The sequence below is a fragment of the Petaurus breviceps genome, unplaced genomic scaffold, assembly GCF_028583685.1.
Source record: "Petaurus breviceps papuanus isolate PSGF00001 unplaced genomic scaffold, PetGlider_PUasm1.0 37, whole genome shotgun sequence".
Classification (NCBI taxonomy): domain Eukaryota; kingdom Metazoa; phylum Chordata; class Mammalia; order Diprotodontia; family Petauridae; genus Petaurus; species Petaurus breviceps.
This window is the reverse complement of record NW_027186296.1, coordinates 107,285,942-107,313,033: the sequence shown is the minus strand read 5'-3', so window position 1 is coordinate 107,313,033 and position 27,092 is coordinate 107,285,942. Positions and strand designations below refer to the sequence as shown.

Here is a 27,092-nt window from a genome sequence, read left to right as displayed (position 1 = left end):
GTTATGGTATATAAATGTGATAGAATACTATTGTGCTAATCTCTTATCAGCATAATGATCAACCATTATTCCAGAAGTTTAATGATGAAACATGCTACCAATTTGGAACTATGCCCAAAGGGCTATAAAAATGTGCATACTCTTTGATCCAGCAATACCACTACTAGGTCTGTATCCCAAAGAGATCATAAAAAAGGGAAAAGGACCCAAATATACAAAAATGTTTATAGCAGCTCTTTTGTGATAGCAAAGAACTGAAAATTGAGGGGATGCCCATCAATTAGGGAATGGCTGAACTAGTTGTGGTACATGAATGTAATGGAATAGTATTGTGCTATAAGAAATAATGAACAGAGGGGTGGCCAGGTAGCACAGCGAGTAAGAGCACCAGCCCCAGTGTCGGGATGACCTGGGGGATCGAATCCAGGCTCAGACACTTAGCATCCACCCAGAAACACCTGGCCGTATAACCTTGAGCAAGATCAAATGGGCTCAGATACTTAGCACCACACCCAGAAATAACTGGCCATGTAACCTTGAGCAAGTTACTTAACCCCAAATGCTTTAAAAAAAAAAAAAAAAAGAAATAATGAACAGGCAGACTTCAGAAAAACCTGAAAAGACTTACATGAACTGATGCTGAGTGAAATGAGCAGAACAAGGAGAACATTGTACACAGTAATAGTCACAGTGTGTGATGACTGAGTTTGATAGACTTAGCCCTTCTCAACAATGCAAGAACCTAAAACAATTTCAAAAGACTCGTGATGGAAAATGTCATCCACATCCAGAGAAAGAACTATGGTGTCTGAATGCAGAGTGAAGCAGAATGTTTTCTTTTTTTGTTTTTGTTTTGTTTTGTTTTTTCCTTCCTCATGGTTTCTCCCATTTGTTATGATTCTTCTATACAACAAGACTAATGTGAAAAAATGTTTAATAGGAATGTATATGTAGAGCATATATCAAATTGCATGCCATTTCGAGGAAGGGGGGAGGGAGGAGAAGAAAATTTAAAACTTATAAAAGTGAATGCCGAAAATTAAAAATAAACTATTTTTTTTAAAAGAAAGAAAGAGAACCACAATAGAGCAATGTCACCAAAACCCAACAAGGGACAATACGTGGCAGGAGTAGAAGGAGGTAAAGAAAAAAAATAGTATCAGATACTGCTGAGAGGACAAAAAGGATGATGATTGAGAAAAGACCGTTTGATGTAGCAATAAAGCTCTCACTGTTGATTTTGGACAGAGCAGTTACAGTGTAGGGCTAAGACCAGAAGCCAAACTGTAAGGCGATGAAAAATGAGTAAGAGATAAGAAAGTGGCAGCAACTAGCTTTTTCTAAGAGTTTGACTGTAAAAGGGAGGGGAGATATAGGTAGTAGCTTGAGGGAATAGTAGGGTCAAGTAAATATTTGTTGAGAGTGTGAAAGATCTGGGCATGTTTGTTGAAAACAGGGAATGTCTTAGAGTACATAGAGCTCTTTGCTTACACATTTCTTACATTTAGTTTGTTAAGTTCCCCTACTAGACTACAAGTTTCATGTGGTCAGGGACTTTTCTAAACTTTGTATCTCATACCACCTAAAAAACTATGCCTACAGGAGGTACTTAATAAATTTTTACTAAACTGAATTGAAAGTGAAACAAAAATCAATGTCTAGGGACGGCTAGGTGGCGCAGTGAGTAAAGTGCTGGCCCTGGAGTTGGGAGGACCTGAGTTCGGTTCAGGCCTCAGACACTTAACACCCACACACAAAAACTAGCCGTGTAACCTTGGGCAAGTTACTTAACCCCAATTGCCCTCCAAAAGGCAAAAAAAAAAAAATGTCTATTCAATGGAAGTTCACTTGAGCTATTTGCAGTAATTCAGAGCTCCAATGTATCCACGTATCCCCTTTATAGTATGGAGATCACAACCTAACCATTCCTGACCATTTAATGCAACTCTTTGACCAGGTCCACTGTAAGTTCATCACAGATTGTCCACCCAACATGTTGGAAGCCCTTCCTTGATTTCTCAACATATCAAATATTCCTTGCTCTTGACATATGGCAACCTAACTCCTTTTTCATGCATGTGTTTCTTTTTTTTTTTTTTTTACTTTTTGGAGGGCAACTGGGGTTAAGTGACTTGCCCAAGGTCACACGGCTAGTAAGTGCATCAAGTGTCTGAGGCCAGACCCAAACTCAGGTCCTCCTGACTCCACAGCCAGTGCTCCACTTGCTGTGCCACCTAGCTGCCCCCACGTGTTTCTTTTTTGACAACACCCATGCAACTCTCATTGCCCTTTGAGTGACATCCTAATTATAAATCTTCAGAGTCTGCAGTGGTAAGTTGAAACTTACAGCCACACAATAATACTAGACGAACACTGATACTAAAAAGATATGTCTGTCAGGAAGAAACTCTTTTCACCATAAAGGCAATAGAGGCACTGCATGTGGGTTCTAACATTACAGCAATTGCTTTGCTTAGAGAGTAGAAGTGACAATGAAGTCAACAAAGAAGGGGAAAGCAGCTTGCCTAGAACAACTGAACACAGAGAAGGTAAATGTACACAGAGGAATTCTACTGGAAGTGACATAATTTTGAGGATGCTAAGAGACTGATTCTCAAGGTATTTGTAAAATTTAAAATGAAAGGCATATAAAAGTCTCAAGCAATACTACCCAAAAAAGGCAACCAAGAGACCATTAAAAACTACCATATCATCTATCTACTCTCAAATCTGTATTTTATTTTTGTAAGAATAATCAACATATGCATTGAAAGCATCTTTGATGAGGTTATTAGGAGGGGACCAGGGACGTTTTTATAAGTGATATCACATATTAGACAACATCTTTACTATTTGAAGCAAATAATAGAATTAAAGAGGGTATCTATTTCTAGTCAATAGCATTGTTCCACTTTATACAAAATAAAATATTTTAATCAAAAGAAGAACAAAATCCTGGGCTGTCTTCCGACACATTTGCTAAATCATCTTTAAGGTATAGTAATAGGATCCCTACTCTTTTGTGTATAATGGACACCATCTAGTGGAAATGAAAAGAACATCATTTTAACGAACACTAATGATTTTAAGTTAAAAAGTTAAAAAATTAGTTTATCTAAAACTGAAAATTTCTTTACAAATATCCTTTAAACTAAAGCTCTTTAATAGAAGAAAAAAATGTTCTATCTTTGGCAGTAACTGTAGAGGCAGTTTAGAGAAGAGACTTGGGTTAAATATTAGACAACCACTAAAGGGAAATTTGATGTACCACTTGCTCAAAAATTTTGGCAAAGAAGATAAGTCATATCTGTGATTTCATTGATATATAGAACTCCCAGATAAACTCCTCCCATCACAGCAGGTCCCCACTTTTCCTTCAATGTATAGTCTTAGAAAACTGTCTACAGCACTAAGAAGTTAAGTGGCTTGACCAAAGTCACACAGCCAATGTATGTCAAAGGTAGGATGAACCCAAGTCTTGGTCTAAGGCCCATCAATTGTACCATGCTGACTCCCAAAGTCAAACAAAGAAAAGAAATAAGAGAGTGGTAAGAAGAGTTCAAATGGATCAAATTTTGTTTCAAAATGGAGGAACCCTGTTCATGTTTGATGGTATAGGAGAAAATGGGAGTAGAGTTTGAAATGAAGATATTAATAAACTAGTTTTTTAATATTTTAGTATCTTTTGTCTTTGTCATATTCACTTCCCAACATATTCTTCCCCCTAAATTGCTCCATGTAGTCATCCCATATAACAAAGAATAAAAAAGAAAGGTGGGGAGGGCAAGCAGTTAAGGAAAATGACCAGCACATCAATCTATATGCACTATTCCAAATCAAATGAACCCTACCATCAACCTCTATAACGAATGAAGAAATATATTTTCTTATCTCTTCTTCCAAGCCAAACATTTAGTTTCAATTTTGTTATTGTTCTTTCCTTTACGTTACTATAGTCATTATGTATACTGCTTTCCTGATTCGGCTTAATTCACTTTTTACCATAAGACCCTAGTATTATAAAAAGTAAAGCTAGAAGGAACCTCAGAGGCCATCTAGACTAACCCTCTCTCATTCTACAGATGGAAACTGAGGCCCAAAGAAGTTAAGTGTCTTTCTAAAAAGTCACAAGTGTAATAAGCATTCATTCATCTAAGTCTTCCGATGCTTCCCTATATTCCTAATGTTCATTATTTTTTGTAGCACTGTAATATTCCATCACATTCATGTACCATAATTTGTTCAGCCATTCTCATATCTATTCTGTCTCCAATTCTTTGCCACTATAAAAAATAGTCCAAAAACATTTTTTATGTACATGGGGCTTTTCTATCTTTGATCTTCTAGCAGTGGGATCTCTGAGTCAAAAGGCAGGAATGTTTTAGTCACTTCTTTTCATAATTCCAAATTAGTTTCCACTATATCAAGACCAATTCACAACTCTACCAAGTCAAGGACCATGGTGTCTTATACCAACAGAACCTAACTTTGCCCATAGCAGAGGCTCAATTAAATATTTGTTTACATGATCTTACTTTTTTATGATATTTCTAACCCTCTAAATCACTGATGGATCTTTTTATTTAAGCAAATAAAATGAGATTTTTATAATAACACCAGCATCACACTTCATATTTAAAATACTTAGCTTCAGGGGCAGCTAGGTGGCATAGTGAATAGAGCACTGGCCCCAGAGTCAGGAGGACCTGAGTTCAAATCCAGCTTCAGACACTTAACACTCACTAGCCATGTGACCTTGGGCAAGTCACTTAACCCCAATTGCCCTGCATTCCCCCCTCCAAAAAAAAACCCATTTCTTGGCACTTAAGAGTTAATATAGAAATTAAGACAAACTCAAGGAGTTTAAAAGTACTTTTTAGACCTCAACAAGAGGCAAATTTCTTACACCGATAGCAATATGTGGTAATAGAGACTTCTCAACTGTGCCTGGTATCTTGCAAGATACTATATTAAGTGTATTTAATATAGTATGTTCATAATATCAAAAACTCTACTGTGTTTTTTAATTTTCTCTTTCCACAGCTATACTGCCATAACTTCTAGCACACTAACCCTCTCTCCCTCTAGTTACCTTTTTCTCCTTCCACCCTTTTCTTTATGATAGATTTTCCCCTACAGCTAAAATTCCATTTTTACAAGAAACCTTTCCCAGTCCCCCTTAATGCAAGTGTCCACCCTCTAACATTAGCTCCAATTTACCATCAGGAACTGGTTTTGCCTTTCATCATATTCCCAGTGGTTGGCACAGTGCCAGGCATACAGTAAGCATTTAATAAGTACTTCTTCATATTGCTGTTGTTGCTTTTTCCAAAAGAAACAGATCTAATTGAAGAGAACCAGAGCAGGACCATACATAATGTACCCTTCTATACAATATATACCTTCCTATCAATATTTTTGCCTATTTACCGAAGCTGGAACTCTAAGTACTCAATTATATCCTAACAAGTGAGCTAGTGTGGTACTGAAATGAGCAATGCTTTTAATATCAAGGATAGGGATTGGACCTGTTATTCCATTGGTACAGTGAACTCCCATATAAGAAATTTTCTTACTAATGCAGGTTGGAATATTCTATTCAACTTACAGTCTTAGAGAGCCACCTAGAGACTGATACGTTAAGTAACTTGCCCAGAATCATAAAGCCAATAAGTGTCAAAGGCAGGAATTGAACCTAGGGCTTCATTACTCCAAGGGTGGCTCTTTACATACCCTACCACATAACTTTTAATATTACTTCCTATAAATGTCCATATTATGAATACTGGAAAATTCTACTTTTCATGGCATGTAAATATATTTATTTTGTGATGAGTTAAATCATATGTTTTATGCCTCACTTTACAATGCTTTCAGTTCACTGTAATGTGAATGTAATGTAAATACCTCAATGCCTACAGTTCACAGTAACATACAAGGGCATAACTTTCAAACTGTGTAGAAAATGCATAAATGTCCTTTCCTGGCTTTGTCATATCTATACAGAAATACTATCAACCTGAAAACGAAAAGACATGAAGAGCAGTGATGTCAAACATAAATAGAAAGGATCTCTACAGGTTGCATATTAATTTTGAAAACCACAAATTAACATTATTTTTGCTTTTTTTTATTTGTTAGACATTTCTCAGTTATATTTTAATCTAGTTATGCTGCACTCAGGAGTTTAGAGTAAATAAAAACAAGCAGAGAGAAAAAAAGATATAGGGGCCTAATGAAGACCACTCTGAGGCTATGCATAGAGGCAGGCTATCTAATACTAATCCTTCTCCCAGAAGACAACCTTTCAAATACTTGAAGGAAACTATCATGCTGCTAAATCTTTCCTTTACCACATTAAATATCCCTAGTTCCTTCAGAAGAACTTCATATGAGATGGTTTCCAGTCCCATCACCGCCCTGATTACCATCCTCTCAACCCAGGTAAGTTTGTTCATGACATTCCTAATAATAATCTTATTGGGTGTTTTGTTTTGTTTTGTTTTAATTAACTGGTCAAGTTTCTATCCTATCACATGGTCTCTCACTTAACTAAATATAGGACTGTACCTAATAAAATATGACCACTAGATGGCACCTCCTAGCTTTAAATTAACTCGTTGAAAACCAATTATTTGTTTCTCTAGACCTCATATTGAGAGAATTAGGTACTATGCTTACATGTATCCATGATTCCATGGAGATAGGTAGTTACCATCAGTGCATACAGAACCTCTCCACTCTTTCCCTGCCTGTGTAACTCTTGTCAATGTCTTTCTATAACTCTTCCATAGAAGATTCACACAAAACTCTAAAGTCTTTCCTCTAATTCTTTTTTGTTGTTGTTTTTTGGAGGGCAATTGGGTTAAGTGACCTGCCCAAGGTCATAAGGCTAGTTTTTGTGGTAAGTGTCTGAGGCTGGATTTGAACTCAGGTCCTCCTGACTCCAGGGCCAGTGCTCTATTCACTGGGCCACCTAGCCGCCCCCTCTAATTCTTTTAATAGCTCAAAGGTACCACTTCATTACTCAAAGTAAAACATAAATTAAGATGTTATTTTCTTGTGCTTTTGAAGTTGTTTCACTAGTTGGTTTCTTTTATCAATGGTCAAAAATAGCACAAGATTACAAATCATACAGAATGACAGAATAGATACCACAGAAATTCCTCAAAAGTTACAATAAAGTTTGTATTCCTGTGATAACTATAAACAACCTCTGATAATTGTCACAGGGTATACTTTTGTATAAATATGGTACAAAAATAAATTTTTAAGAAGATTAATTGTTTAAACTTACAATTACATACACATATGTCTTAAACTATGCAAAAAAAGCAGTAATTCATAGGCCTAAGACTGAAAATAAAATTTAAATAAATTTTAAATCTTATATAACAACATCTTACACCATATACCAAGATAAAATCAAAATGCATAAACGATTTAAACATAAAGCATGATACCATAAGTAAATTAAAAGAGCAAGGAGTAGTTTACCCAGTTTTGCTGGAGAAGGGGAGAATTTATGACCAAACAAGAGACAGAGAACATTATGAGATATAAAATAGACAGTTTTGATTATATTAAATTAAAAAGTTTTTTACACAAACAAAATCAATGCAATCAAGAGTAGAAGGAAAGCAGAAAGCTAGGAAACAATTTTTATAGCAAATGTCTCTGATAAAGGTCTCATTTCTCAAAATAGAGAACTGATTCAAATTTATGAGAATACAAGTCATTCTCCAATTGACAAATAGTCAAAGGATATGAACAGGAAGTTTTCAGATGAAGAAATCAAATTTCTTAGTCACATAAAATAGTCACATAAAAAATGCTCTAAATCACTATTGATCAGAGAAATGCAAATTAAAACAACCTCACACCTACCAGATTGGCTAATACAATAGAAAAAAAAATGATTAAAAAAATGTTGGAGGGGGTGTTGAAAAAATATGACACTAATGTACTGTTGGTAGAGTTGTGAACTGATCCAACCATTCTGAAAAGCAATTTGCAACTATGCCCAAAGGACTATAAAACTGTGCATACTCTGATCCAGCAATACCACTTCCAGGTCTATATCCCAAAGAGATCAAGGAAAGGGGAGGGCGGGGACCTATTTGTACAAAAATACTTTTGGAAGCTATTTTAGTGGTGGCAAAGAATCGGAAATTGAGGGAATGACCATCAACTGGGGAATGGCTAAACAACTTGTGCTATATGGTATATGGTAATGGAATATTACTATACTATAAGAAATGATGAGCAGGCTGATTTCAGAAAAATCTGGAAAGATTTATATGAACTGATGCAAAGTGAAGTAAGCAGAACTAGGAGAACATTATACATGGTAACATCATTCAGTAATACTGTATGATGATCAACTGTGAACAACTTAGCTGTTCTCGGTAATACAATTATCCAAGACAATTCCAAAAGACTCATGATGAAAAATGCTAACCACCTCCAGAAAAAAGAACTGATAATCTGAATGGAAATAGAAGCATACTGTTTTTTATTTTCTCTATTTTTTGTGAGGTTTTTTTTTTTCATTTCAGTGTCTTCTTTCACAAGATGACTAATAAGGTAATATGTTTTGCATGATTGGACATGTCTAACCTATATAAAATTACTTGCTGTCTCAGGGAGAGGGGGAGGTGAAGGAAAGGGTAAAAAACTGGAACTCAAAATTTTTTTAAATGAAAGTTAAAAATTGTATTTACATGTAACTGGGGAAAAATAAAATATTATTTTAAAAAACCTATATTAATGAGGCTTCGGGACATTGTATGTATTATTCATACCTGTTAGCCTTCTCCCCCAATCAGCATAAATAATCTGGAAATGGTTGAACTTTTCTAAGGTGTGATCATATCTAATGTATTATTTGAAAATAAATACAGCTAGGAATAGTGGAGTAAGTTTGTAATCCCTCTTCTAGGGTTGGTGGTGGGGGGGAGACTCAGGGAGGTAACTAAATCTGACACCAACATGCTAAGTCTCTGAGATCAGGGGTCCACCACGGTGTCTAAGGAGAAGCAAACCAGCCCAATTCCAAGCAAATATGTCCTTACCAGCAATGAAACTGGATCTGGGAGTGACTATCACATTTCCAGTCTGAGTTAGTAGAGAAGAGAGGAAAGAAGAGGAGGAGAAGAGAGGAGAGTATGGAGTTTTTGAAAATATAATGGTGTAATTTTAAGAAACATATTTTAATTGAATATTTACTGAATAAACATATTATTTCAACTAGCATATATCTAAACAGATCTATTACAGAATTAAGTATTCTATGGGGGGGAGTAAAAAATAAGTAGATAAGAATAGGTACTGGATCTGGTATTCCACTTTTATAGGGAACTCTCAGATGAGAAAACTATAAATGCAAGGACATAGCCTATCTGATATTTGTAGTCATAAAGAGTTACCTAAAGCACTGAAATGTTTAAGTGATTTACAAAAGATCACATGGCTAACAGGTATCAGAGGCAAGATCTGAAGCCAAGTATTCCTGACTCGAAAGAACTACCTCTTATCAATTACCCCACACTACCTCTCATTCTACCTGACATCATGAAATATTTCACTATCCTTCTATCTGACTTTTATATCTGGTAATGAATTTTTGACACAGATGTATGGAATGCATTCTCTTCATTATTAGATACAAAAGGCCAAGAATACTTTCACTAACAGGTAAATAAACTGAGGAAGGAGAGATAAACTAACTTCTAGGTCTTTCCGCTTATAACCCTAAGGCTTTTTCATTAATCTAATTCAATTACTTCACTGGGCACCAAGTATATTCCTAGAAAGGTGTTGCTTGCTATAGGAAAAAGTAAAGTTATATTTCATATAAATAATCTCTATCTTCAAAAAGTTTACAATCTCATTGGGGACATAAGACACTCACAAAACACATTCCAAGACAGCAAAAAATACATGATCAAATGTAAAAATAAGTCACATAATTAAAATATGTTATAGGATTTCAGAAAAAGAACAGTCTGAGTTATACTTATCTGGGAAGAGAAAAGGTTTCAGAGAATAGTAGTAGGACCTGAAATAGCTTGATGTTTGGGTTACTAGGCACCTACTTCACTCCTAGAAGCATTCCTATATGGTTCCTATATAAGAAAATCTTTGCCCTCAAGAAGTTTACAGAATGTCTTCACTGGGAAGACAAGATACACTCACAAAAAAATTTCAAGGTAAGAGAGAAGCATAAAGAATATTTCAGACTGAGGATGTAGCATTAATAAAAGTCTGAAGAGAGAGATAAGTATGTAGTAAAACAACAAGAATACTGGAACTCTCAAAGGCAAAAAAAAAACTTAATTTGAGAAGTCTCACTTTCTGGGCCCAGATTATCCCCAGATAACCAGGCCAAAATAAGTCCCTCAGACAATAACTAGGCAGAGAGTTGTTACTAGGGTAGGATGAAGGCCAAATAGATCCCTAAGATAATAACCAGGTATAGAATTGTCACTAGAGTAGGGTGATCTAGTCTCTTCTTCTTAGGAAATAAAGGCTTCTTTGGGGGATAAGAACCAAACTCCAGAATGGAGGGGGAAAGATATCTTTCTCCTGCCACCCCAAAACTGTTTCCTTCAACCTCAGCAGCTTAAAAGGCCATCACTTACTATACTTTGAGTGAGTCTACCTTTCCCCTTCTCAATACCATGCTCACTACCATTTGCCCAAGGTATGGCTATTGATAGTTATGCTTCTGATTATGTAATAATAATAATACTCACCTTTTTATAACATTTATAACAAAAACTAACATTTATATAGCACTGCAAAATTTATAAAATGCTTTACAAGTATTTTTTCATTTAAATCTCACAACAGAGGCAGCTAGGTGGAGCAGTGAATAGAGCACCGGCCCTGGAGTCAGGAGGACCCGAGTTCAAATCCAGCCTCAGACACTTGACAAACTTACTAGCCTTGTGACTTTGGGCAAGTCACTTAATCCCAAATGCCCTCCAAAAAGCAAAAACAAAAAAAAAAAATCTTACAATAAACCTATGAGGGAGAGAGAGGAAAAACTAAGGCTCAGAAAAATCACGAGACTCGCCCATGGTCTACATAGCTTATGGATGACAAAGATGTGATTTGTCCCAAAGTTCTCCCAAAGAGGGTTAAGCACTCTATTCACTGCACTATACTGCTTCTTCATTCTATCTACTTTTTGATGCACTTAAGTTGCCCTATTTTGAAGTGCAGGGGAGTGCTAGGACAGGTGGCCAACATTTAAAATACTGTTAAGTCATTATAAAAGCTACTGGGTATCTTAAAATTAGCTTGTGCATACCAAAGCTTCCACCAGCCCCAGAAAAACAATTTGTAGACACAGAATTCAATTTCTTTTGTCCCAAAATATTCAAAGATATTTCTTGTTTATATAATATTCAACCTTCTGTATATTTTCCCATGGAGCATTTCATGTAGTTTGCTGCTTACACTCTTAAAATGCTTTATAAAATAATGTCCAGGTGTTTCCTGTAATTCAACTGAACACGTTCCAACACACATATTTTTAAATTACTAAGTTATCACAAAGCATTACCTTAATAAAAAGTCCTTATAGGTGAATGTATTACTTAAAAGGGCATGTAGCCCATCAAAGAACTCAGATCAAGCAAAGGTTAAGTTGCAGGATAATTTTTATTATAGTTCTGATGTTATATTTTACTTGTCTTGTTTTCCTGTATGTGCAATTTCTGTGAATTGTTCTCACTAATAGCATCCTGTTTCTATGAGTAGGAAAGAGCCTAGTACAGTTTGTTAGTTAACATTACTTCCTATAACTAGGGTCAATATTCTGTAATACTGCCACTAACATGGTCATTGTTCTCTCTGGATAAGCATTGTAGCACATTGATAGTCATTAATGGACATCCTCTTTTGTAAAGCTTGAATTGATAATCAGTTAACACAGATTTGCAATAGACTTCCTCCTTCCTGTTTTTACACTCCCAACCAAGCTGTCTCTTCCTGTTGACTTTGTATTACTTGGTAAGATACAAAATAAGAAATGGAAAAGCATAAACTAGAGGATTTTACAATAGTTTCTTACACTCATAATTAGCTCTATTTATATTATATAATACATATATTACACATATTATATATTATGTATATATAAATATAAATCCATAGCTAGGATTTATATAGTACTTTAAAGTTTGCAAAGTACTTTACAAATATCATCTCTTTTGAGCCTAACAAGAACCCTGGGAGGTGAGTACTATTATGATTCTCATTTTACAGATGGAAACTGAGGCAGAAAGAGGTTATGGGTCCTAGGTCCAGAACTCTAGCCACTATGACCCAGTTGCTTTCTATATGAATTCGTAATTTAAGATGCTAAAATGAATTTTAGTCTAGAAATTTCAAATGCCATAAATGGACTAATGAATGTGGATATGAGTGCTCCTTCCTTATACATCTCTGCAAAAACACAGAAAAATAACTTTAGCACAGGTTATCTATAATTCTACCTCCCTGCCTGACAACCAAAGAACAAAATGATAGTCCTATGTTGACTTAATTTTTCTTACAAACTTAAAGAGCTAGATATAGGAACTAAACATAAAAATGCTTTACATTTACATATTTTGTTATATTAATAATAGTAATATAGATCTAGGAACTAGGAATTGTGTTCTGACATCAGTTATGAGTATACGTAACAAATTATTGAAGTATCCTTTTTCAGTTTGCTATACCACTAGAAGTTCTCATTGTCAATGTTGAAAACAATATCCTGTGCATGAGTGAAGTATGGATAGCCAATATAGATCAACTGGGAGAAAAAAAAACCCTAAAGATTTCAATGGACTAGAAGCTTAATATAAGGCAACATGATGATAAGACAGCAAAAAAAGCTAACTGGATCCCTTTAAAAGGGATTTTACCCCTTTTAAAGGTACAGTGTCCAAGAGAACAGAGGGAGCCAATAGTCCCACTCTACTCTGACTTGGGATTAAAATAATTGGAGCAATATTCATTGTTCATTGTTGGACTGTACCACTATACATTATAATAAATACAACAATACTACTTAAATTAATTTACAGATTTGGTGCTATACAAACTACCAAAGGGTTATTAGTTATAGAACTAGACAACACAACAATTAAATTCACCTGAAGAAATAAAATCTCTAGGATCTCAGGAGAAATAATAAAAAACAGTAGTGATGTCAGTAAAGGAGCTTTGCAATTTCCAGAATGGCAATCCAATCTGCTCTCCTCCTTAAATCAAATGTTTGCTGACTAAGGTATTTAGACTCTTTTGGTCTTATTATTATAGCAATTAATTTATACATTAATATGCTTTCTACTATCCATTCATTACCCCTTTTTTCATTATCAATAACTTATTTAAACAGGTCAGGACTGAGTTGTTTAAACTGAATACCACATCACAAAACAGTCAAAGCATCTCTTTGTTTCGTTGCTGCATTCAAATATGGAAACAAGAAATGCTAGAAGACTCTAGGTGGGAAAGGCCTTGAGCTACCACCATATAGCCCTGTTTTTGTTTCTTTGTCTGCTATGTCTATTCTTCCCTGCTTTTAGGTAAAAATATTAGAGACTAAATGGATTATACTATGATCTTGTGAGAGATTATAAACATCAAAGGGCCAGAGGGCCAGTGAAAGTGCCTCTGAGGTTCTGAAGTGTAAGCTGTGGAACTCAGCTGAGCACCTAGCGCAATTTCCTGCAGTAACTTCCTCCAGTTGCTAAGCCTTATCTAGAAGTGAACTTAGCGGGGCAACTGCTTTAAATTGAGACCACTCTCCCCAACCGAAGTAGTAGAAGAGAAAGTGTGCCCAAGTTTGAGAAAACCTTTGTACCTCTGTTCTTGCTGTATTTTCCCAGTAAATATCCCTTTGTAAATGCTAAATAAAATCTATAGATGGTCTAAAAGCTATATGATTTTTAGCTCATTCTGCCTCCTTAAACAACACTGGCACCATCACTGAAGAAACAAAAGGTCAAATAAAAAATGAGGATTTTTTTGGTATCTCTCTTTATTTCACAAGTTACCATGGCCAAAGTATTCATCATCAGGTGGCCAATCTACTGGTGATGAGCCACTCTATAATTAGTTAGACTGATCTTAGAAAGTACTTGGTCTCTTGCCAGGACCATGCTTGAAGTCTTGCCAGCACAGTAACCTGTCAATGTTTATATTCCCCAGGTATAGCCTTTAAAAATCCAGTCACCTACACACCACAATAAGGCATGAAAGTAGGACTTCATGTACATGTACAAAAACAAATACAAGGTAATTTCAAAAAGGAGAGTGCTAAAACTTTAGGGATAAGAAAAGACCCATAAAGAAAGCAATGCCTGAAATCTAAAGCTAGGAATTCCATGAGGTAAAAGGGAGAAGGGAATGCATTCCAGACACAAAGAAAAACTGGTAAAATGGCAGGGAGGTAGAAAAGGTAATACTATGTACAAAGAACAGCTTGGCAGACTGGTTTAGAATTGAGAACCTAGGAGGTAAAGTAATATGAAATAATACTAGAAAGATAGATAAGAGGTTGTAGAAGGCTTCAAAAGTCATTGAAGACACTAGGATCCTTAGCCTGAAGAAGAGAAGACTTGGAGGACCATGGTAGGAGGATTGGGGAGAGGGACATAATAGCTGTCCAAGTATTTGAAAAGAAAAAGGATTAGACTCATTATTCAAAAAGCAAAATTCGAATCAATAAGTAGGAGTTGGGAATTTTACCAATCCATACAGATAGCTGAAAGTTAATTACAATTGTGGTTCATTTGCTGAAGCTTTACCATACAGTAATAAAACATTTGGGATATAATTATTTATATGAATAAAGGATTCTTCTCCAAAAAAAATTTTCTTCATAGTTACTTAAGAAAGATTTTTCTCCTAAAGCACAGCTACTAAAGGCTTCAAATATTCAGCCTGTATGAGGAATGCAGTATTTCAGATAACCTGAGGTTAAATTTTTTTTTTTAAAGCAATCGGGTTAAGTAACTTGCTCAAGGTTACACAGCCAATTATTTCTGGGTGTGGTGCTGAATATCTGAGCCCAGATTTGATCCCCAGGTCATCCCCACACTGGAGCCGGTGCTCTTACTCGCTGAGCCACCTGGCCACCCCTAAGCAAATGGGGTTAAGTAACTTGCTCAAGGTTACACGGCCAGGTGTTTCTGGGTGGGTGCTAAGTGTCAGAGCCCGGATTCAATCCCCAGGTCATCCTCTTACTCACTGTGCTACCTGCCGCCCCATGAGGTTAAATTTTTAATGCCAAAACATTTTGGGGTCTTAATTTATGAGGAAGAGAGTTTGCTAGAAATCTTTCTAAAATAATGGTGCAGATGCCTCTGAGTTACAATAATAACTTTTTTAAACCCTAAAAATTAATGGAAAGTTCCCTGAAAGATACCATGTGTTTAAGACTTTTCACAAGGTTCCTGAAAAAAGTCTAAGCATTTTCCTTTTCCATTTTCCTTAAATGATTTTGAGAGGAAGCATGTAATGAGCATCTACTTAAGGTTGCTCTAAATGAATCAAGTTATGGTAATATTATCACAATATTTTAACATGTTAAGACAGGCAGTATATGGATACTAGAGAGATGGCCTTCCACTTCTGACACATACTAACTACATCACCTTGTTCAAATTACTTAACCTCTAAGCACCTCCTCCCCAAAGAAGTTCCTTACTGAAAGGTCACCACACCTAAGAAACCACAGGGCCCTTCTTTGCTCTAACCATAGGTCCCCAAAGTGGACGATACTACCCCCTGGGGGGCACTGAAACATCCATGGGGGCAGTATTAGCCCTGGATACAATTTGGGGGCTTTGAATAAAAATAAGAGGACAGTGGAAGCATAAGAAAAGAAGAAAAGAAAATTTTGAAAAACCTATCATACATGTTTCAAATGTTGTGTAACAGAATTAAAGTCATAGTGATTACATTATTTTCTAAATAAACACACAAAATGCAAGTTATAGTTGATTAGTAGTCAAGTCTACAAACAGTTCTTAACAAGCAAGTATTGGCAGGTGAGTTTGTTGCACGTTGTCAGGAAGTCCAGCATGCGACAGAAATACGTGCACGTTAAAAAAAATTTAAAAATAAATAATAAAAGAAGGGGCAGCTAGGTGGCGCAGTGAATAGAGCACCAGCCCTGGAGTCAGGAGGACTGAGTTCAAATCTGGCCTCAGACACTTACTAATAGTATGACTTTGGGCAAGTCACTTAATCCCAATTGCCCTCCAAAGAGCAAAAAAATAAAATAAAAAAAGAAATATGTGCATGTAATGACCTGTTCACAATTCAATAGTATACAGTTAACATGATGCAAAATTGCATCATCAAACTTTCAATGTAGGAAAAAATTCACAAATTTACAATAAATTGTTAAATTTAAGATGTCATTTTAAAAAATATATTTTATATTCTTTTAAAATGATACAAACTTCAAAAATTGTTAAAGGGTTAAAAAGCAGATTTCCAGGGGGGCACTGAGTAATTTTTTTTAAAGGGGGCAATAGGCCAAATAAGTTTGAGAACCTCTGCTCTAGGCAATTCATTTAAGTAGTTGCAGAAGAGAAACCTGCAGTGGCAGAAGGTGTTTCCTAAAACTGGAATTCCCTATACCAAAGAAATTATAGGTCCAGCTCTATCCCTATGCTACTGATTTCAAGATTTTTTGTGACCAAGGCAGTATTCAACCAAAGATTCAGATAGAGGCAGGCAAAAGATGGTGATGAGTGAAAATTAGAGTGAAAATTTGAAGGGTGGGAGAATACTGGAAAATCAAGGAGTACATGAGTACTGATGTCATCACTGCATTCATATAAGGATATTAGTTAGCACTTCCTGAGTTTCCTTTTTTCTTACTAACAGGGCAGACATTAAATTCTTAGGATCCTCAAATTTCAAATTAACAATTACAAATATTCACTTTTTGCTATGCCCCATGCAGGATTATGACTCTTTACACCTCTTTCATGATCATTTCATACTTAATACCTAAAATTTGTTCCTTATTGCTACAGTGTATTAATTCTATATGTCGTCAGCTTGCTCTCAACATCATTCCCCACTCCAAAAGACAGCTCCAACAGATTCTACATATTTTTTTAAACCTATAAACAGGCTTTTCTTTACTAGTTCATTATATAAAAAGGAAGCATTACCTGACACCTTTACCTTTTAGAACCAGCTTCCCCAGGCCAGTTATTTAGTCTTTTTTTCCTAAGAATACCAAGTATCTCCATCTCAGTTCTTTGACTTTATTTATTTCCCACTCAAATTATACTAACATTTTTCTTCTCCACACAGAAATAGAATATTTAGCTCCATGCTGACAACGGAATAACGCTTATATTTGTTACCATAGCACCCATTGCTAATTGCTTTTGTCATTCACTTTTGAAACATAATTTCATATAGAATAATTATTGAACTTACTAATCAGAAAGAACTTTCAGCTTCCTCCAAGTCTCACCTTTGCCTTTTTTCTCATAAGATATTTTTATCATCACTACATAGGATTTCTCCAATCACTATTAATTCTAGAGGATGGCAATAGAATCTTTGTATCAATTGGAAGAAAATAAAGAACAGGAAAACTCACTTTCCACCTCACTGTGTATCCAGACCTGTATAAAGAACAAGCAATCAAAACCCACTAGTTACACACTATATCCTAGTTACATTTCAACCAGTAACCTAGCTTCTTTCTACATTCCCTAACAACTTTCTCCCTACTCTCACTGATATGACAGTAATAAAAATTCACATTTCTATACTGCTGAAAGATTTATAAAGCTCTTTCCTCTGATAAGGTATAGGAATACTTATTATTTCCTCTCCACTGTTTACTCTTTCACCAAAACATGTATCATTCACTTTTTCTTGTTCTCTTTTTGTCACTATTCTCGTCTCCTTTCTTCTTGGCCTTTTTAAACTTATTTTTACTCTTCTCTGTTTTATTTTTTCTTTTACCTTCTCTTAATTTCACTTATCAATATCAAAATATCAATGATCAGTATACACATATCTTCTTATCAGCATACATGTACATATATGTGAGAGATGACATATCTGTGAAGCAGTCAAATACCCTGAGGAAGAGACAGAAGGCAGCAAGTGCCAGGCAAGTCAAATCAATATCATTTCAACCATCATCATAACTACCATCTCTGCTTGGACAACAGTGGAAATAGCCCATTATCTAGAGTCTAAGAGATATTGGAATAGCAGTGCCCCATACCACCAACTGCTACCAACCTAGAACCATAAGCCAGGGAAGCAACCCTTATAAAGATGAGACCCAGCAAGTTGCCTCTATAGGTGCAGCAGCCCCAGCCTCCTCAGCAGCTACCATAATTGAAGTTCTGAAAAAGAAAATCCTTGCCACCAAAGATCTTGGCACTGTCAAGTGTTTCAATATCAGAGGCATAAATGGTTTTTATCAATATAAATGACATTTTAAAAGACATATTAAAATCTACTTTGCTGCTTTACCTTAACAACCAATGGGCCTTTCCATTTCACTTATAGATGAAGCTGCCCATGTATTAGCCCTGCCATTAGAATGTGAGATATCCTGGAAAGCAAGGAATATCTTGTTTTCTGCTTGTATCCTTGGCTCTTAGAACAGGGCTCCACACATTGCAAGCTCATAATCAACAATAAATGGGTAGAAATGTCAAAGAGGCAAATTTAATGTACAGAAACACTTCTTAATAATTATAGCAATGCCAAAATGGAATGCTCTACCTAGAGAGGTAGAGATTTTAATTAGAGATTTTCAAGCAAAGTCGGGATGACCATTTGTCAAATATGTTATGATGAGGTTCTTTTTCAATATGAATTAGGCTAGAAAACTATCCTACCACAAATAGAATAATATGAGTCCATCCATCTTTCGAGGATCTCCACCCTACCTTTCAAGGCTTACCTCATATTCTTTCCTTCTGTGACTTCAGAAAAAAGGGGTGGAAACAGATTAGATACTTATCATACTTAAGGATAGAGGATGAATTCTTAAGCAAACAATGGACAGAGACAATTACAAAAGATAAAACAGAAAGGTTGCAAAGGCAGAACTCATAAGATTTGGCAGGTGATTGAATTTAGAAAGTGAAAGAGAGGGAAGAGACAAGGATGACTGAGGTTGTGAGCCTGGGTGACTACAAAGATGGTGATGAAGGATGGGTTTAGGAGGGCAGGAAACACTGTTTTGGTCATTTTGAGTTTGAAATACCTATGGTACATCTAGGTAGAGATTTCCAAAAGGCCCCTGTTAATGGGAGACAGAGCAGGGTTGCATATATAGATTTAAGAGTCTTCTATAGAGAGATAATGATTAAATTAATGGAAGCTGATAAGAATCACTGAGAGAGTATAAAGAGGAAGGAAGAAGACCCAGGACAGAACCCCAGGGCACATGCATATATAGAAGGTGGGACTTGGATAATCCTATAAAAATGAGCCTAAGAAAGAGTAATCAGACAAGTAGGAGGAGAACTAAGAGAAAGCAGAAACCCAGGGAGAAGAATATCCAGAAGGAAGGGGGGTAGTCTCCAAAAGCTACAAAGAGGTCCAAGAAGGATAAAGATAGAGAAAAAGTCATTAAATTTAAGAGATCACTGGAAACCCTGGAAAGAGAAGTTTAAGTTGAGTAATGAAGTCAGAAGTCAGATTTCAAGTGGGTGAAAAGTGAGAAATGAGAAAGGAATGGCAATGAGGTAGGAAGCTTTTCTAAAAGTATGACTATGAAAGAGAGGAGAAAACAATAAGAACTTGTAGGAGATGGCAATGGGCAATATCAAGTAAAGGTTAAGGACAAGAAAGATTTGGACAAGTTTATAGGTGGCAAAGAAGGCAGTGGAACTGTGAAAAGGGGCCAGAGAAGACAGGAAAGGATGGGGACTGAGAGCACAACTGAGGAGTAAGTCTTGACAAGTACGAGGGTCACCTTCTTCCCTGAGACTAGAACAAAAGATACAGGTATTGAGAGGAGGAGGTGATATTGAAGGAATATGAGGCATAGAATCAGGGGAAAAAATGAAGCTCAGGATGAATAACCTCAATTCTTTCAATTAATTATATGGCAAAGTCCCCTGCTAAGGGGGAAGAAAGTAGGATGGTATGGGAGTTTGAGGAAAGAAGAAAAAGGTCAGATCACGTATAGGGAGAGAAGTTCAATAAAGAGTATTACTGGGAAAACGGGAAAGTAGTAAGGCATAAATTGGGCTTAGAGCTTTAGACCAACATCTTATACTCTTCCACAATAAATTCAAAATGAATACATGTCATGAATATTAAAAATCATACCAGAGAAAAATTAGAAGAGAAACAGATTAGATACTTATCATACTTAAGGGTAGAGGATGAATTCTTAAGCAAACAACAGAGAAAATTACAAAAGATAAAACAAGTCATTTTAATTATATGAAATTTAAAAGTTTAGACACAAACAAAAGTAATGCATCTAGAATAAGAAGGAAAGCATTCAACTGGTAAAAAAAAAAAATAACTGTACCAAAAATCGATGTAAAGAGTGTTATATTATGAGATATATAGACAATTTGCAGAAATGTATAAAGTAAAATACATTCAATGCTAATATAGAAGCAGTCAAAAGATAGCAATAGTTCAAATTGTGCAAAAAACTATATGAAAAATGCTAAAATATACATCAAAATAACCCTTAGGTTTTACTTCATACCCAGAAAATTGGCAAAAATGACAAAAGACAAGTTAGTGTTAGAAGAGATGTGAAAAGAGGTACCTTTTACAATGCTTGAGGAGCTGTGAGTTAGCACAGCCCTTCTGTACTGTAATGTGGAATTATGCATAGAAAGTGGCTGACTCTGACCCAGAGACTCCACTGTTCTGTGTATCCCCTGCCAAGAATGTCACTGGCAAAAGGGAAGACTCCAATGTACCAAAACACTCATAGCAGCAGTTTTTATGGTCGCAAAGGATCAGAAACAAAGTAGATGCCCACTGAAAGAAAAACAGCTAAATTAATTGTGGCAAGTAAATGTAATGGAACATTATGGTGCTGCAAGAAACAATGAATACAAGTAATACGCAGAAGCATAAAAAGGCTCATATGAGTTGATGAAAAATGAAGTCGAGCCAGGAAAACAAGACGTAATGACTACAACAATGGAAATGGAAAAAACTACCACCATAAAACAATAAAAACAGAATTTATGAAATTACAAAGAAGCAGCTTGTTCCCAAAGGAAAGACATGACAGCTCACCCCACTCATTTGCAGGAGCGAGGACACAGGAATACAGAACACTTAATGTAAATCAGATTTTTTTAAACTGGTTTTACTGATTTTTTTTTCTCTTCCTTCCTTTCCTTTCCTTTTCCTCTGCCTCTTTTTAAAATTTCTTTGTTATAACAGCTCTCTGAGAAACAACAGAGGGAAACAGAGGTTAATGCAAATAATATAAAAACAAAAGATGTAAATAAAAATATGTCTTTTTAAAGTCCAGCAGGGAAGAAGAAAAGAATTGACAAGAAGCAGTAAGGAATTACAGTTAAGATAAGGTAATATAAATTTCTAATGAACCCAATGTGGTTATTATGTCACTTCCTAAAACAGGTGGATAGGCAGAAAAATCCAGTTTGGGAATTTTTAAAGGGAGGAGTAGTTATTTTGAAAGGGATTGTGGGTGGCTTGGTGAGTTGTTAGGGCTCTGGACTTAAAACTCAGGAAGACCTAAATTCAAATCCCACTTCATCTACTTATTAGATGTTTATCCTTGAGCAATTCATTTAACCTTTCCTCTAAGGTCCTAATTAGGAAGATACAGGTAACAGAAAAGTGCTGTCAAATTTACCAGTATTTATTAAGCTCTTAATATGTACTGTGCTGAGCACTGGGAATATAAGAAGGGCAAAATCAGTCCTTGCCCTCATGGAATTCAATCAAACAGAAGAGACAACATGCAAGCAACTATATACAACAAAGATATACATGGGATAAAGTGGAGGTAATCTTAGAGGAAAGGAACTAGCATCATGGGAACCCAGGAAAGTCTAAAAGGTATAATTTTAAATGAGATGTGAAGGAAGCCAGGAGACAGAGATGAGGAAGAAAATAATTCCAGGTATGGGGATATTAGTGAAAAGGCATGAAATCAAGAGACATCATCTTGTGTGAGGATTAGCAAAGAAGTCAGTGCATAGAGAAGGATAAATTGTAAAACTGTAAAGGAAGGAAGGCAACAGGTAATGAAGGACTTTAAGAAGAGGGGTATACTGAGAAAAGGCCATTATAGCTATCAATTAGGAAAATTTTAGTAACTGTAGAGAGAACAGTTTCAGATGCCTAGAGGTAGAAACCAAATAACAAATACTGAGAAGTGAGTAAAAAGAAAAAGTGTTGATAATAAGTATCAGTAATTTTTTTCTAGGAATTTGACAGTGAGAAGGAGGAAAATATATATAACTTTATGGGGTTGTAAGTTCATGTGAGGGTTGTTTTATTTTATAAGGGCTTTTTACTTCTGTTAAAAATGTCTTCAGTAAATGGAAAAAAATATAAAAGAAGGAGGTTTAGCAGTACCAGTTTAGCAGTACTGTCTATTATAAGACAGTAATTATTAAAAACTATCTGGTACTGGTACTGGCTAAGAAACAGAAAGGTGGATAAGTGGAAGAGAGTAAACATACAATACACAGTAGTAAATGAATATAATAACCTTGTGTTTGACAAAAGTAAAGACAACCTTTGGGGATAAAAATACACTATTTGGTAAAAATTGTTGGGAAAACTGGAAAGCAGCTTGGCAGAAATTAGGTATAGAACATTATCTTACACCATTTACCAATATAAGGTCAAAATGGACACATGACCTAGATATAAAGGGAGATATCATAAGAAAACTAGAAGAGCATGAAATATATTACCTGTCAGACTTATGGATAGGAGAATAATTTATGAACAAATAAGAGATAGAGAGCATTGGGAAAAGTAAAATGGATAATTTTGATAATGTTAAATTTAAAAGGGTTTGTACAAATAAAAATCAATGTAGCCAAGATTAGAAGGAAAGTAGAAAATAGAAAAAAATATATAGAAATAATTTCTCAGATGAAGGTGTCATATCTCAAGTATATAGAGAACTCTGTCAAATTTACAAGAATATGAGTCACGGGGGCAGTGAGGTGGTGCAGTGAATAGAGCACTGGCCCTGGAGTCAGGAGGACCTGAGTTCAAATCCGGCTTCAGACACTTAACACAAAACTAGCTGTGTGACCTTGGGCAAGTCACTTAACCCCAAATGCCCTACCTTCCCCCCTCCAAAAAGCAAAAAAACAAAATGAAACCAAAAAAAGAATATGAGTCATTCCCCCACTGATGAATGGTCAAAGGATATGAACAGGCAGTTTCCAGAAGAAGAAATCAAAGCTACATAAGAACATATGAAAAAATGCTCTAAAACATCATTGATTAGAGAAATGCATATTGAAACAACTTTAAGGTATCATCTCAGATTGGCTGAAATGATGTAAGGAGAAAATGACAAAAGCTGGAGGGTATGTGGAAAAATTGAAACACTAATACACTTTGGTAGAATCATGAACTAAACTAAACTATTTTAGAGACCAATCTGGAATTATGCCCAAAGAGTTATAAAACTGAGTATATATACCCTTTGACCCAGCAATACCACTATTAGTCTGTTTCACAAGGTGATAAAGGAAAAAGGAAAAGAATCTATATGTTCTAAAATATTTATAGCAGCTCTCTTTCTGGGGACAAAGAACAGGAAAGTGTGGGAATGCCCATCAAATTGGGGAATGGCTGAGTAAGTTGTAGTATTTGATTGTGATGGAATACTACTGTGCTCTAAGAAATGATGAGCAAGTTAATTTTAGGAAAACATGGAAAGAGCTGCATTAAGTAATGAAGGTAAAATGAGCAGAACCAAAAGAATGTCATACACAGTAACAGCAATATTGTTCACAGAGTAAATGTGAATGACTAAGCTATTCTGTTATAGGAATATTGAAATCTACTACAAAAAAGAACTATGAAGGAAGATGCTATCCATCTCCATCCATCTTCTTTCAGAGAAAGAACTGCTATATGGCACTATGTATGGTATAGTTTCATATATACATCTGTATCAAATGGTGGCCTTCTCTAGTGCAAGGTTGAGAGGGAGACAGAAACAGTTTGGAACTCAAATTGTAACCCAATGTTTTTTAAAGAATCTCAGTAATTATTAAAAACCATGGGGAAAAAATACTTATAACTCTATTTCAAACATCATAAAAGAAAATTGTCAAGATCTATTAGAACTATAGAGCAAAGTGATAGTAGAAAGAATCCACAGATCACTGAATCACCCCTGCAACAGGTTGTGGAGGGAAGGACAAGAGAAAGGGTAGCAATAATCATGTCCCAAAAAGAAAACCATTAAAACATTTTCTTAAAATGAAAAGAACAGAAGGAAGCATAGGGAAGCAGGATTTTTGTAATTAAAGTATGAAATTTATTATGTATTTATATATAATATAAAAATACATATTTTTAAAGCAAGAGGTATGAAATTTAGACAGATTCTTATACAAAGCTCTTTTTGTATTTTTCTTCATATATGGAAATGTTCTTTTTTGGTGTTTTAAGACAAATCAGAAAAACAATAAAAATTTTTTGAGTTTTTAAATTTTATAATATTTTATTTTTTCCCCAATTACATGTTAAAACAATTTTTTAGCATTTGGGTTTTTTTTTTATTTTGATCTCCAAATTCTATCACTTTCTCTCTCCTTCCTCTCCTCTCTCCCTGAAATAGTAAGCAATTCAATATAGGTTATATATGTCCAATCATGCAAAACATTTCTATATCTGTCATTTTATGAGAGAGAGAGAGAGAGAGAGAGAGAGAGAAGAGAGGGAGGAAGGGAAGGAGGGAGGAAGGAAGGGAAAAAGGGAGGGAGGGAGGGAGGGAGGGAGGAAGGAAGGAAGGAAGGAAGGAAGGAAGGAAGGAAGGAAGGAAGGAAGGAAGGAATACCCAATACTTCACTACCACAAAAAGAGATGCTATAAATATTTTGCTACATGTTCGTCCTTCTCCCTTTTTTGTGATCTCTTTGGGATACAGACCTAGTAGTGGTACTGCTGAATCAAAGGTATGCACAGTTTTATAACTCTGGGCATAGCTCCAAATTGTTCTCCAGAATGGCTGGATCAGTCACAATTCTACCAACAAGCATTAGTGTCCCATTTTCCCCACATGCCCTCCAACATTTATCATTTTCCATTTTTGTTATATTAGCCAAACTGATAGGTGTGAGGTGATACCTCCAGAGTTGTTTTAATTTGTATATCCAAGATGGATTTCTATACCCCAATGCCTGTGTATCTTATTTCCCAATTGCATGTAACATGCATTAACATTTGTTTTTTGAAACTTTGAGTTCCAGAGTCTTTCCCTTCTTCCCTCCTCACCCACCCCCACTGGGAAGACAAGCAATTCAACACAGGTTGTACATGTGTAGCTCAAGGTTACATGGCCAGGTGGTTCTGGGTGGGTGCTAAGTATCTGAGCCCATAGTCCAATAATTTTTAAATTATCTCTCTTGGATCTATTTTCCAGGTCAGTGGCTTTTCCAATGAGATATTTCACATTGCCTTCTATTTTGCCATGTGTTTGGATCTATTTTATAGTATCTTGATTTTTCACAAAGTCATTAGCTTCCAATTGCTCCAATCTAATGTTGAAGGAATTATTCTCCTCAGTGAGTTTTTTAAATTCCTTTTCCATCTGGCAAATTCAGCTTTGTAAGGCATTCTTCTCTTCATTGGCTTTTTGGACCTCTTTTGCTATTTGAGTTAGTCTACTTTTTAAGGTATTATTTTCTTCAGAATTTTTTTGGGTCTCCTTTAGCAGGCTGTTGACTTGCTCTTCATGATTTTCTTGCATCATTCTCATTTCTCTTCCCAGTTTTTCCTCCACTTCTCTTACTTGATTTTCAAAATCCTTCTTGAGCTCCTCCGTGGCCTGTGACCAATTCATATTTTTCTTGGAAGCTTTTGATGCAGGAGTTCTGACTTCACTGTCCTCCTCCAGTTCCATGCTTTGATCCTTTTTGTCCCCAAAAAAGGATTGTATGGTCTAATTGTGCTTCTTCATCTTGCCAATTACTTGACTTTTGAGCTCTTTTCCAAGGTAGAATTCTACTTACAGAATAGAGAGAGCTTTGTCCCAAATTACTGGGGTTTTTGCAGCTGCCGGAGCTATTAATTGGGCATGGTCTCTACAGCCCCCACAAGGTCTGACTCACTGGTCACACACCACCAACCAAGACTGCGATCCAGATCCAGGCAGGTCAAAGCAAGAGCAATTACCCTCTGAATGGTCACTTGGTCCCTCTAAGATCTGCAGGCCAGGAGCTCTGAAAGCAGCCATGTGGCACCACTGCACCTCTGATCACTTCTCACCCCCGGGGGGGGCAGGGGCCAGAATGTGCTGTTCCTTCACCCTTACAACAGAGTTCCACACTGACCTTTTATTTTCTCTTTGGTGTTTATGGGTTAAGGAGTCTGGAAACCACCACAGCTGCTAGTGATTCACTCTCCTGAAGTCTGTTCTGTCAGGTCTGGGTGCTGGTAGGGGACACCCTGGAGTCGGAACCATGACTCAACTGGGCTCCCAGCACACTATGATAGTCGGTCTGCCAGGCTGCCTTCAACAGATCTGTTTCTCTCTGTCTCTCTGTAGCTTTAAAATTTCTTTAGAGTCATTTTTTTTACAGGTATTGGAGATGGTTGAAGCCAGAGCCCAAGCCAAGTTTGTGCTTTTACTCTGCCTTCCTGGCTCTGCCTCCCCAATACCTGACTTATTTATAATCATTAGTGAAGGTATTCCATCTCAGTAGAGAATAAAAAATTCACCCCTTTAAGGAGTCAAAACTTATTTCTGCAATTTTAACAATTTTACAAAAATTTTGCTAAAATATATTATAGGAATCTATCAAATGAGCAGCTTAGATACACAACACAAAGAAGCAAATGAAGAACAGTTCTGTTCTGAGCTAGTATCT

The 27,092-nt window shown here is 35.9% G+C and overlaps 2 protein-coding genes across 9 annotated transcripts in view; one reads left to right on the top strand and one right to left on the bottom strand.

Moving 5' to 3' along the window:
• EXOC6 (exocyst complex component 6) overlaps positions 1-27,092 on the bottom strand; it is a 237,637-nt gene that overhangs the window by 193,171 nt on the left and 17,374 nt on the right. The gene's annotated exons all lie outside the window — the stretch shown is intronic.
• Positions 4,315-27,092, top strand: part of IDE (insulin degrading enzyme) — a 416,199-nt gene continuing 393,421 nt past the window's right edge. For 2 of the 3 annotated variants that reach the window (XM_069099238.1, XM_069099239.1), the window contains exon 1: positions 4,315-4,324. The gene's annotated coding sequence lies outside the window, so the exon portion shown is untranslated. The remainder of the gene's footprint in view (positions 4,325-27,092) is intronic. The other variant, XM_069099236.1, reaches the window with a different exon arrangement.